Consider the following 13,699-nt stretch of genomic DNA (forward strand, 5'->3'; position numbering starts at 1 on the left):
AATGACTTCCCCTTGGGTATTTCAAAATATTATCGAGTAGCATGCAACACTTCATGAATACATCTGTTTTACAAATCAAAGTGTACTCCTGTATAAACCACCTTGAGAATCTTTTAAGCAGCATATACTTGAAGTCAATAGAAACAGAATTTTCTTTTAGTTCAATCACCACGAATAGATCATGATCTATTGCTGTGCCTTTTCCCCCTGCTCCTGTCTAATATGGTTGGCAAATTGCCTTGAGGACCTGTCATGAAGAGAAAAAAAAGATCCTCATTCTTCCTTTATCAACCTCATTCATCAGTAAATTTCAGTGTTCTGCCCAGCTTTCATTCTTGTAGTCTTTTGCACTGCAGGAGAGCTTATTCCTTCTCTGACTGATGAACAAGACAAGGGGATGTCATGCTAGAAACTATTCCTGAGTCCAATCTTACAGAATTACTTAGTAATGTTCACTTTAAAAAGAAGTACCAATAAGTATTAATTTTGGATGACATATATATTAGAACAAGTTTAGTTATGGTAATAGAATTTTTAGATAGATATATATCATGGATTCAACTTTCATTATGTTTCTCTGTTTCATGGTGATAGACATTTCAAGTAGCTCTGCAGTCACTCAGACCTGAGTAGCCTGAAGGACAGAGAAATAACCTTGATCGTTGATCGTCTGCCATATGCCAGGCATTGAGCTATGCACTCCTCACATTTTACCTCCTTAAATCCTTGTAATGGGCCCTCGTGTTAGGTGCTGTTATACCAGGTTCCAAGTGAAGACTGGCAGTTAAAATTTGAAGCCCCGGTAAGCAAGGTTATGCCGGGATGGAATCCAGTCTACTTATACCTTGGGGACATGTTCCCACTTGGGATGGGAACCAGAATGGGATCCTCTCTCCTGATGGAAGGCAGTGAGCTGAGTCATCTGATAAATCAACCAACCAAAAAAAAGATACATATGAAGGTGACCTGGTACCTTTAAGTGTCTTAGTTAATATATGTTGGCTTAAATATGTCCATCTTTCAGGCAGCTTTATCTACAAGCTAAATCCACTTTGACTAAATGTAGAAGTTTAGTGTTACAATAAACATCTGATTTCCAGAGGGAAGAAAGTGTGTTACTTACTAGCTGTATGGTCTTGAGCAAGTTACTTAACCTCTTTGAGTCTTCTTTTCCTTAGCTGGATAAGAATTAAATGAGATACGTATGTAACATACCCACCATACTACCTGATAAGTGGAAAGTATTCAATAAAGGTAGCTGTTTTCTTATGCTGCTGGGGATAGGGAAGTTAGGTTTATAGCTTGTTGAATGATAGTTCTCAAAGATTGTTAATTAACTTACCATTGACAAACCGGTTGGAGGTCTCCAATGGTACTTTCTGCTGTCCCTGGTTCCCTAGGTTTGAAGACTGGCATAAGGACTCAGCATGAAGAACCAATTGCTGGATGACAAGCGCCTGGGAAGATTGCAGTGTGATAGAGTCAGGATTCAGTAGAAGCTCACTGGTCAGTGACTCAAATAACTTAATTCAGTTTTTCTGCACAAATTTTGGGATGGGGCACCATGGCTTAGCAATAACTTTAAATTGGTTAACAAGTATCAGTTTGCCAAAAATCAGCTAGACAATGACCAATGTGCTAAAAATCAGTTTGTCAGATGACCGGTTTGCCCAATGATGAGCTCATCAAATTAAACTTGTCAATAAACACCAACTTTCAAGAATTATCTATAAAGTTTACAGCCATTTGTAGTGAAGATTTCTGTGAAGTTGTAATGGACTGGTTTTCACTCTGTCTTCAAAACAGAATTTTATGGGAAGTTCAATTCTTCAAAAGTTGATGGACATAGGCTTACATTTCCCATTAATACATTTAATCATTTTCAATGAGTCATTCAAACTCATCAATTTCAGCATAAAATTGTATTATATATTTGCCATTGATATATAAATTCTGTCAAGGGATCCAGACTAATCAAAATGATATGAAATGCTGACTTTTTCTTACTAACTGCTGCTGGAAATGCAAGATGAAGTCTCATATGCCATTTGAGGCATTATTGAAATGACATTCAAAGCAATAAGAACTCAAAAGTGGCTGGAGCAATTCCATTATACTAAGAATGTTAGCTTCATCAAGACAAGAATTTCTGTCTATTTTGTTCACTACTTTATCTCTAGTGTCTAGAACAGTGTCTGGACAGTAGTAGGTACTCAATATCTGTGGAATGCAATGATAAAATCGGTCATTGGGTAAATAGAATTTTAGCCAATTGGCTCTCAGCAAATTGATTTTTGGCATTTTAGCTTGGTTTCCTAGGTACCAGCCAGAGCAAAAAAAAAAAAACCTTAAGGGCTTTTGTTGACTACATGTTCAGGGTACGTTGGAGTTTCCAAAGAGGTGAAAGAAATTTTAAGTTGTGTAAATATGGGGAGATCAAGGGAGGGATTTGTCCGCCCAGTCTCCTTGCTGATTAGACCAACTTGATTCTGACTCTCCATTCCTGGAACCACACTTAAGAGATAATTTGACAAGCTGTAGCACACCCACAGGAGGGTGACTGGGATGGTCTTACATACAGAATGGTTGGCAAACTGGAACTAGTTAGACTGGAGAAGGTTTAAGGGGTTATGCAAGGGCTGTCTTTTAATATATGAGGAAGCTTCCATGGAAAGTGCTCTTTCTTTTGTGTTGCCAAAGGGCAGTTAGACCAATGGATACAAACCATGAGAATGGCAGACCCTGGGTCATCTGATGCCCAATCACGTACGTGTTCTTTCCTTTGTGCCTCGCAGAGTCTCCCTTCCCTGGAGTAAGTAGAGATTGTTCTGTAAGGTTGTTGGAGAGGAGTTATAAGAGTTGAGGATCAGGGTACCAGTTGGCTCAGATGGCCTCCAAGTCCTGTTTCAGCCCAGAATATTAGAGACCAAGAAGCTGGGTGCTTGAGTAAGACAGACGGGTTTGGATCCTGACTCTACCATATACTAGCTGTGTGATCACGTACAAGTTACTGACCTCTCTGAGCTTCAGTTTCCTCATTCATGAAATGGAGATAACAACCGTACAGGGGTTGTCGTAAGGGTTAAATAAAATAATGGATGTAAAGTGCTTAGGACAGTGCCTGGCACATAAGTGCTCAATAAGTTCCTTACCTATTATTATGAATTAATGAAAAAGAATGTACTGTGTCTTCCTTTCTTTTTGCAAGAGGTGATAGTCAAGATTTCAGTCTCAAATTGTTAACGTAGACACTTCTAAGAGCTCACCAAGTTCTTCTGAGGGCAGGGAAGTTACTTTTTTGTTTTCAAAATAGCTGCTTCCACAGATGACGCCCAAATATATACACAACACTTTAGAGTTTGCCGTGGACTCCAGACTTCTGCTTTGTTCAGGGGCCTGGGTGGACTGGAGACAGGAAGAGGCTCTGAGACACAGTGGCCAAGGAGCCGGAGTGCAGGCCGGGTTCAGCAGGGAAGTGGCCCCGTGAGTCACAGGCTGGAAAACTCCAGCAGGGCCCCTCTGGCTTCTGGCTCCCGGCTCCTCACGCTGGGAGACATTTCCTGCTCTTTACACTTGGCGGCCCCGCCTCCCCCAGGAGTTCCTTAAGACTCTGTCTTTAACTAAATTGTTGTAACCCAGGGGAAGGAGTGTTTTCTGTGTCTGCCAAGGCAGGAATCTCCCAAGCTTTGCAATAATTGTGTATGAAGCAAGTTGTTTCTCCGGCTGGGGCCTACCTTGCCGTCCTGGCGAAAGGAAGGCAGTAGCGTTGACTGGTTCCCTCGGGGAGTTGGAGGGGCTTAGCTAGCTTGTGAGTTAGAAAGCCAAGTGTTACTACCAAAAGATTCCTTCTACAGCACCCCTGGAAGGGCAAAAGCTTCGCTTTGACTTTGGATAAGGTGCTCAGTAATCCCCTGGGCTTTGCTCGCTCGAGCTCCACGTGGCATGAAGGTCAGCACAGGAAGCCCTGGTCACCGGGGCAGAGGAGCTGATGTGGGTCATCTGGGCCCCAGCTTGGCCTTTGACAGGTTTATGGAGGACAGAAGGCAGGGAGGAAGCTCCTCCCTTGGCTTTGGCCTCCCAGCTGGTTCAGGTTGGGACTCTGTTCAAGGCCCCTCTTTGGGCCTGCAGACTGATTAGGCCCCAGACCCTCCTGGGGTCATTTGGAAACAGTCCAGGCCCTCTAACATATGGCCCTGATAAGGATCTCCCTCTCCGAGATAAGGAGCTGTTTAAGGGAATCCGAGGAAGCCCGGGGTTTGTTTCCATAAAGCTGCACAATGTAAAGTGTAATCCCTACACAGATGCAATTAGCTGTTAAGCATATTAAGTCACGAGGAAGGGGTGCTCTGCTGGCTCATAAATTACTGTGAGTCCACCCCAGGGGGACCGAGGGCAGGTATCTTTTCCTGCCAGATCATTAGAATGGTGACCGATGATGGGTCAAGAGGCTGAACTTTCTGCAGCTTCGGCAACCACGAGCCTCCTGAGGAGGAAGGACCCCAGGGAGCCGCAGCCACGAAGGACCGTTTGTTTCCTTAATATTGGGAGGGCTATAGAGTCACCTCTGAGGGAGGCTTTGAAGTCCTGTCAAGGCCCAGTGTGGCAGCCAGCTGGCTCGGCGTTTCCCGCTAACTCAGGGTTTGGCACTACAGCGCTAGGTTGCCAGGTGAGCTTGGTGAAGGTTGAGTGCCCCTCCAGAATGGTCAGCTGGATGCCTGGCAAGGCCATTAAAACTGCATCTGTCAGAAGGAAGGAGACTGTAAGTCTCGTTTCTGGGCAAATAGCCACTAAACGGCCCTCACCTTGTGTACCAATGGCACCTCCTCATAACTTCCATTGATTTCATAGAAGTAATAAGAACAACAACAGTAATCATCGATAAATTAAGAACTTAGTCTGTGCTAGGCAGGGTACTAAGCAGTTATAAATATAGTTCTCATAACAACCCTCTGAGCTAGGTGCTAATGTTATCACCAATTTACAGATGAGGAAACTGAAGTTTAGGCGGGTTAACCTATTTGTACAAAATGGTACAGTTAGTAAGAAATAGTGGATCCAGATTTTAATCCCAGAAGCTGATTCAAGCACTGAAACTCAAAGTAAATATTTTAGGACCTGTTAGAAACCTCTCTCCACTAGGCTTGTGGAGAAATGTGCCATTCCTCAGACTCCAACTGGTACCAAGACCAACCCAAAATAAGATGTATTAGAAAAATATGTTGGTAGCGCCCATAACAATATTATCTTCTCTATCCCCTCTCTTTATCAGCCTGATTTAGCCTGACCTTCAGAAACTCATATGGGGCTTTTCTGTCATAGTTAACTTCATGTTGTTTGGGAACTTTTTGAGATGGTGTAAGAACAAAGCAATCGGTGAAAAACGCTTGTAATTACGTCTTTGAGTGTCTTCCAATTTTATAGAGACAGGGTTTTTCAGGCGAATAACCAGCAGTTGGGGTGGGATGCTGAGGAAATCAAGTTAAGATTCTGGATTTCTAAGAAGAATCTAGGAAAGTCTCTTTTCCTTTGAATTGGCCAGCTAGCACTCCAACTGTCAGGCTCTCTGGAGTTTGTGTGCCCGGGCAGGATAAGATGCTCAAGGCTGGGTGGGTGGCAGACTACCTTTTTTCAAGGTGACATTCTCTTTCTCTTCTGGTCTCCTCTATGCAGCTTCCAATCAGAAATATTTGAACACGGACAATGTCTGATCTGAGACTCCAATGAGCATTCCCTGCCACGGCAGATTGTGATGTGACTGCTTAATGATGTCACTGCTCTCTTTAAGATGCTGGCTGCACCTTCCACCCACTGACTTGTGAGGGGAGATTCCTAGAGACCGACTCACTCTAAGTGGAAGCTTTGTTGATTTCTCTTAAGTGACAAGAGGGTCTCCTACCAGGCACTTTATTGAAAGTTAGTCTCAGCCCACTACCGACCTCCACAACCTGCTGGGATTCGTCTTCCATGGGCGTCCTTGGACCCTGCACTGTATGTAAAGTGCTGAGTGCATACAGGGGGACAGCGTGACTGCCTTGAGCATTGAGCGCACCAGATAACAGAGTCTGTGCAGTAGACTTAGGACGGCAAGACAGAAAGTGGCTCTGTGGCCAGCAAGAACCAGGTGGGAGTGGAGTAGAGAGTGATCAGGTCAGCCAGGCTATGCCGAGACGAGAACACAGCTTACTCCGTGTCTTATCAATTGCCATTTGGTGTGACTTAAGTCAGCCCAGTATTAAATTTTTTTTAAAGTATGGGGGCAGTGGTGGAGTGGGGCAGGCATGGATGAAAATCTAAATACTGTGCTACTCATTTCCAGGACCTTCAGGAGATAATGTCCCACCAGGAGCCGTGCGGGGACACTTAGGGTAGGCTTGCCCCAAGGTGAAATAATAATCACAAAGTGATCTTTACGTTTTCTAATAAAGCTCTCCCTCTTGCTACTAGCAAAAGCTGATGAACATTGTATTTGAGTTAAGCACTGAAAGCAGCAGGGAGTGTTGAGATAAACCGCCACAATTATTAACAATCTTGCTGTTTAATGGCACGAAAACCACCATTAGTGTGGTGGGCCTGACTGGGTTCCCGCAGGGATCCTGCCCTCGTGTGGGCCCAGCTTATTACGTTTTATTGGCAGCCCGCAGCTCATGTTAATTGTACAGCCATCCCTATGAAGCGTTAGTCCCTGAAAGGTGTAAGCTTGTCCCTCCTCACACCAGTTTGCTTTCCTAGGGCCTGGTTAGGTAGAGTGGTGGGTCAGTTTAAAAGTTGTCATTCTTATTTGTGGCTGTGACTTTTTTTTTTCACTATGTATCTCACGAGATACCTGTGTTCCCCTCTCTCTTCCCCCTCTACTGTACCCACCAACTGTTCCAATATGGTGCTTTTGATGGTCTGTGTTGAGAATTGATGCTCTGGAAGATTTCATTTCCAAGAGCTTGTTGAACTCTTTTAAGCAGGTACTATTTATAACAGCTTCCTTGCTAAGAGTGATTTTATAAATGTACTTGCATGAAAAATATTTTTGAAGCTTATTGGCAATTTATAAGAATGGAATGTATGAAGCTTCTAGCACCCTATACCTTCCACAGTGTACCAACCAAAAACATAAGATATTCAAATATTGTATTCACTTGATAGTTAAACTCAACATTTACTAAAATATAGTGTAACTTTTGTTAAAGGTAACTTGTCACAAAATAGTTAATGAAAACATAAACACTTTTCGGAATGGCTGAGTAGGTTCATCCACATCCTTGATCGTTAACGTGTTACAAATATGCAAAATCACATGGAACAGGCTTTGGATGGGTTTTGTTAGGTCCCCAAGAAACAGACGTCAGTAATGGTGCACTTTAGAGGCAAAGACCTCAGCCCAGGAGGAATCAATGTGAGAAAACCCCAAAGCAAATCCCTGCCTTGAAAGTTTAAGAGAAACAACAATGGAGATGTCTGCAAAGGTGTCTTTATCTGTCAAAGTGCTTTCAGGTGTAACGAACAGAAAACCCTGACTCAGATGGGTTTGCCCCTGAAGACCTTGACTTGACCTTGGAATAACCTGGGGATCAGTAGTTTCTAAACTCCCTAGAGATTCTGATATACAGTGAAAGTTAAGAAAAACTGTTTTAAACAGTAAGAAAATGTATTACCTCACATAACCACGAGTCTGGAGGTGGAGCTGGCTTTAGCAGCTCTGCGATGCCACCAGAGACCCAGGTTATTTCCATCTCTCTGGTTTTTGATCTTCAGTGGCAGTTTCAATGTCACACAGAAAGCAAGATGGTTGTGGTTGGTCCAGACGTGACAGTGTGAGAAAGAAAAGGAGAAACCATGTCATCGTGGGGCTGTCTCTCAGAGACAAGCAAATGATCCCCACTTATACCCTGGACTTCACCTGATGGCTCATTGGTCAGAGCGGGCCATTTCTGAATCAGTCACTGGCAAGGAGGATGGGATTATCCTTAGATCAATCAGGAAGCCCTTGGAACCAAGGGTGGGATGGCCGAAGCCCATGGCTTTGACATGAAGCACAGGACCTTGTGCCTGAATAAACTGGGTTTGTTATGAAGGAAAATGAAGTCTGGATGAGGGAGCCATTCACTGTGAGTGATGAGGTGAACTGGAGTGACTTGTTTGGTTTTATTTTTCTTTTTACTGCTTTTTTTTTCAAGTCACAAAACTAATATGTGTTCTTTGTACAACATTTTTAAAATTCAGGAAATTAAAGTCACATTACTTTCTACCTAATAACATTATTATTACTTGGTTTTAACATACATATTTTAAATATATATGTTATATATATTTAGAATATATGTATATATTTAGAATATATATGATTAGAAACCAAATATTAATAATACAAAACATACATATTTTATGTATATATGTGTGTATATTTTACATATATATACATAGATAGATATGTAAGGATATAATGGGATAATAATATGCATGGTATTTTGTAAGTCTGCTTTTTCACTGAAAATATACTGTGAACATTTCCCCATGGTAGTAAATACTCTTCTAAATCTTGATTTTTGATGGTCACGTAGTATTCCATTATTAAATGTGTAATAACCAGTCCCCTGTTGTTTGATTATTGTTTTTCTCATGTTTTTTACATTATAAATGTAAAAATATTATAGGTAATATTTATAAATGTAAAAATAGTAATTTGATAAACATAATTGTGTCACTTTTCTCTTTCTTTTAGAGATCTATTCCTAGAGGTGGAGTGGCAGACTTAAGATTAAGATCATTTTTAAAGCCTTTAATAACTACTGCCAGTTTATCAACTGATATGAGTGGTACAATGCCTGAGGAAAGCAATTTTGAGAATGTATCTGGTCCATTGTATCAAAAGCCTTAAAAATATTTATATCTACTAATCCTGTTCCTGGGAAATTTATACTGAGGAATTAATCTGAACTAAACAAAAGTAAGAGAAGGCTATCTGCACAAAAATGTTACTGGCAGCAGCCTTGATAACAGTAAACTTATAAGAGTAAATGCTTTAGAAACACATTACTGGAAGGGTTCTTGGAGATCAGCTAATTCTTACTTTTCAATGTGGAAACTAGTGTCCAGAGGGTTAAAGTGGTTTCCCTAGGATCACACAGAAAGCTGAGGTGTTCAGACTCCCATTCCAGATTATAGCTTGTAAAAGTTTCACTTATGCCTTTCAAAATGTTAAACTTTTTTCATAATGAACTCTCAACCCGTAATCATTTAATTTCTTTTTTGGGGAAATAGAGTTTTCAAAATATAAGTTAAATCTTTTCTCACAAGGATGAAATATTCAAAGTATATTGATTTTACAAATGTAAAATCTCATCAGATTTTGAAGCATTGAAAAGCTATATATCCTGCCTGAGCTTCATCGTGTAATGCCTACATGATAGTATTATTTTTTAAATTAGAAGACATGAAAGTTGTTTTATGTAAAAGGTATACTTAGAAACAATGCTCTAGGGCTTCCCTGGTGGCGCAGTGGTTGAGAGTCCGCCTGCCGATGCAGGGGACACAGGTTCGTGCCCCGGTCTGGGAAGATCCCACATGCCGAGGAGCGCCTGGGCCCGTGAGCCATGGCCGCTGGGCCTGCGTGTCCGGAGCCTGTGCTCCGCAACGGGAGAGGCCACAACAGTGAGTAGGCCTGCGTACCACAAAAACAAAACAAAACAAAACAAAAAAAAACCAGTGCTCTATAAGAAAATCCACCTGTTCTGAACAAAGCAAAACATTAATCACTATTTCTAGTTTCTTCTCAAATAATATGGGAATTTAGAATGCATTAATTTTAAACTGTCCCAGTCTTCACCTTCATGTTAACTGGAATTTAAATTCTCTAAAATTAGTTTTCGTTTTAAAAATTTTTTATCCTTATTTAGATTTAATAACATATTACAACATTGTGTTCACCATTACTTTATGCATTCACTTCTTCTGTTTTCAATTTCTTCTTGTGTACATCCTTTTCTATGAGGATTGATGCATTAAAAACTTCCTTGACCTTTGTTAGTCTAAAGATGGCTTTATCTCACCTTCCATCTTCAATGATCGGTTAGCCAGTTATACAATTCTTTCTTCACAGTTTTTTCATAACTGTGAATGTATTATTTCGTTATCTTCTGGTACTTATTTTTGCTGATGAGACGTTTGCTGTCTGTCTAATTGCCATGTCTTTGGATATAATTGGTTTTTCTCCTTTGCGGCTTTAAGATTTTTCTTTTTGAATTTAATGTTTGTAGTTTTACTACAACGAGCCTAGGTGTAGATTTATGTTTATTTATATTGCTCAGGACCCTGTGTGCTCCTTCAACCTGAAGTCTCATTTATTTCTCTATCTCCAGAAAATTCTCATCTATAATCTCTCTGAATATTGCCTCTCTTCTACTCTCTATTCTCTCCAGGATTTTTATTAGATGGATTGGAGATTGGAGATTTTTGTCCTTTCTTCCAGAGTTCCTTGATTTTTCTCTCACATCTCTCATCTCTTAGCTCTCTGTATTGCATTAAGGTAATTAACATTTCTGTGCTTTCATTTCCTTATCTGTGACTTGTGGTCTAAATAGTTCTCACAAATCATGGAAGGGTCAAATGAGTTGTGGTAGGCAGCCTCAAAGATGGTCTCCAGTGATCTTTAAGGAGGAAAGAAGAAGGAGGTGAAGGAGGGAAAAAAAAGGAAAAAAGAGAAAAGAGAATGAAGTTAGCATACCCAGCATTTTCTTTTTAAAGACATTTCTGTAAGTCACATGTGCAACGAAAATGTTCCAGACAGCATGCAGCAATGAAGAATACCCAAGCTTTATATTTGGAGATTTATCCAGAAAAAAGATGAGGTCTGCAGTCCATCTATTCCAATATGTGAAAAAAGATTTTTCATAAAGAGTGTGATTCGGGAGTGTCCTGAGGGGGCCCCTGGAATACTGGCTATATTCAATTTCTTGAATTAGGTCATTGTTTTCAGAAGTGGATCTGTTTTGGGATTTGGGTATCAAGATGGATATTGACATAATTATTATTTTAACTGTAGATATAAATCTTATGCAGTATTCTGAATTATGATATACCTCATATTAAAAAGAAAATATAAGAGGAATTTAATTTTTATTTTTGATCAATTTTCATATCTAATGATATGATGTGTTTTCAGGAATAGAACTCTGACTTCTAATACTGAACCTGTGTAACATGAGTCTAGTTGTGACATTGTGACTGTGGCCTAGAAATCCCATGTCCTAACTCAGTCCCATGTTATTAGTAGGTATTCATTTCTAGACAAGGTTCCAGCTGGGTAGGAAGGTTTTCAACATGGAGTAGAGGGACCCTGGCAGGGAATGGTGGATTGCACTGAAGACAAATCTTTGGTACTTCCTGATTCTCTGCAGGATGTGCTTCTTCCCCAGATCTATGGTTTCTATGTCCCTGTATGGGTGCTATTCTTGTGCTATTATTTAGGAATGGTTGTGATCAAAGCAGGATCGTTTGTACATGTCCAGGGTTCACATGGACCTTCACTGGAGAGAGGAACAGGGCTCTGGAGTGTCCACTGAGGGCATGGAGAAACAACAAACCCCCAGGAGCATCCTTTCATGAGAACAGATATTTTTTTAAAAACTGTTGGGTAGAGAATAATAATGCTGGGGTAACTATTTCTACTAGAGGTAGGAAGAGCTTTCTGATTTGGACAGACTTGTATTTACTAGAGGGTGAGGAAGGGAGAGGCCAAAGGCCAGGGAGGATGTGCTTCCTTCCTTCTTTTAATTGTTTAGGCAGTTACTACACACGCGCGCGCGTGCGCGCGCGCACACACACACACACACACACACACACACACACACACACACACACACACACACACACACACACACACCATGGTGTGCAGTGGGCGTTTGCTAAGAGTAGATTCTCCATATATGCACATGGGGAAAAGCTACCTAACTAGATAATGGTCTTCTACATTTATTTATGTGTTATTCTGCACAGAGCACGTGCACCTTATACTGTGATAAGTGTTGTAAGTAAGCTTTGGAGTCAGGCAGCATATCGTTTGGTAAATTATTTATCTTAGCTAAGCACTGTTTTTCTCATCCCATTTTTACCTTTCAGGCTTATTGCAGGGATTGGCAACAAGGTAAGGTGCTTAACATAGCCCCTAGCTTTATAGCACTTGCTTAATAAATAATAGTAGCAGTAGTAATTTTCATTTTGGTTGTCCTCTTACTGGAAAAACCTATTAACCGTTTTGGCAAAGATATAAAATTCTGTTCTTTAGCAAGACTTTGCTGGAAGTTGTTTCCACTGATGCTGAGTAGAGAGCACAGTTGAAATGTGTGGATCATGAATTTTGAAATTTACTCCAAGATTTCCAGTAGGAGGGAACAACATTCAATTCATTAATTTGTTCGACAAATATTTAACCGGGCTTTACTTTGTGCTATACATTGTACTAAAATGCTGGAGAAAAAATGGTGAGCAAGATACATAGATCTCTGCCTTCCTGGAGTTGATAGTACAGGGGATTTTTCCCCCTTATATCCCTTTTAGCACCATGTAGGAAACATTCTTTGAGCTGTTTTAGAATAATGAGATCCTTTGAGATGTCCATTTGGAGACCTTATCCTCTCAACAGATCTCTCAGTCTGAGCATCTTTGGAAGCAATGCTTGCTGCATTTGGGGTTCCCCAGCTCAGTCCCAAACAGGCCACCAACCATGAACAGGCCATGGCAAATTCAGGCAAGGAACTCTCCTACAACTTCAGGAACCTGGGCATTTCCGACCGATTCTGGAAGGATTTGAAAACCACTTAATATAGATATCCTGTAAAATTACATTCTACTGGGATCTTTGTTTAATCAGTTTTTATAGAAGCAATTTCTTCTATCTATAAAGCAAGAATCACAGCAAAGAAGGAGCAACTCCCTAACTACTCATTCCCTGCCCTCCTGTCCCCCTTCCCCTTTTCTAAAAAAGTTGTTTCTCCCCTTTTTCTGGAAACATGTCCAGCATTTTAATATGAAAAATGTCAAGCTACAGCATAGTTGAATTTATAGTGAACACCTGTACACCCTCCACCTAGAGTCTACCACTAACGTTTAACTATATTTGCTTTATTGTGTATCTATTCACCTATGCATCCCTCTACCAATCCATTAATGCATCTTTTCTTTATTGCATTGCAAAGTAAATTGCAGACATCAGTATGCTTCCCTATAAACATTTTGATTTGCATAACATTAAGTAGTGTTCAGTATTTGTTTGCAGTTTTTTCTTTGATATATAACATACAAACAAAATAAATCTTAATTTATCTTAAGGATATACACTGATTTTGACAATTCATAAACTTGTATAACCCAAACCTCTTTCAGGATATAGGACAGTACCATCAGGCTCAGGAAGTTGTTTCATGCCTTTCCCGATCAATCTCTGCCAACTCCCACCCCCACCAAAGTCAACCACAGTTCGATTTTTTCTACCATAGATTAGTTTTCCCTATTCTAGAATTTTGTATAAATGGAGTAGTATAGCACATACTCTTTTTGTGAGGCTTTTTCCTCTCAGCATAATATTTTTAAGTTTTGATCATATTGTTTTGTGTATTAGTGGTTCATTCCTTTATGTCACTGAGTAGCATTCCATTTTATGACTAAGCCACAGGTCAGCCTCAAGGTAGTTGAAATTTTTACATATTGGTTC

The sequence above is a fragment of the Lagenorhynchus albirostris genome, chromosome 4 (assembly GCF_949774975.1).
Source record: "Lagenorhynchus albirostris chromosome 4, mLagAlb1.1, whole genome shotgun sequence".
In the NCBI taxonomy this organism is placed as follows: domain Eukaryota; kingdom Metazoa; phylum Chordata; class Mammalia; order Artiodactyla; family Delphinidae; genus Lagenorhynchus; species Lagenorhynchus albirostris.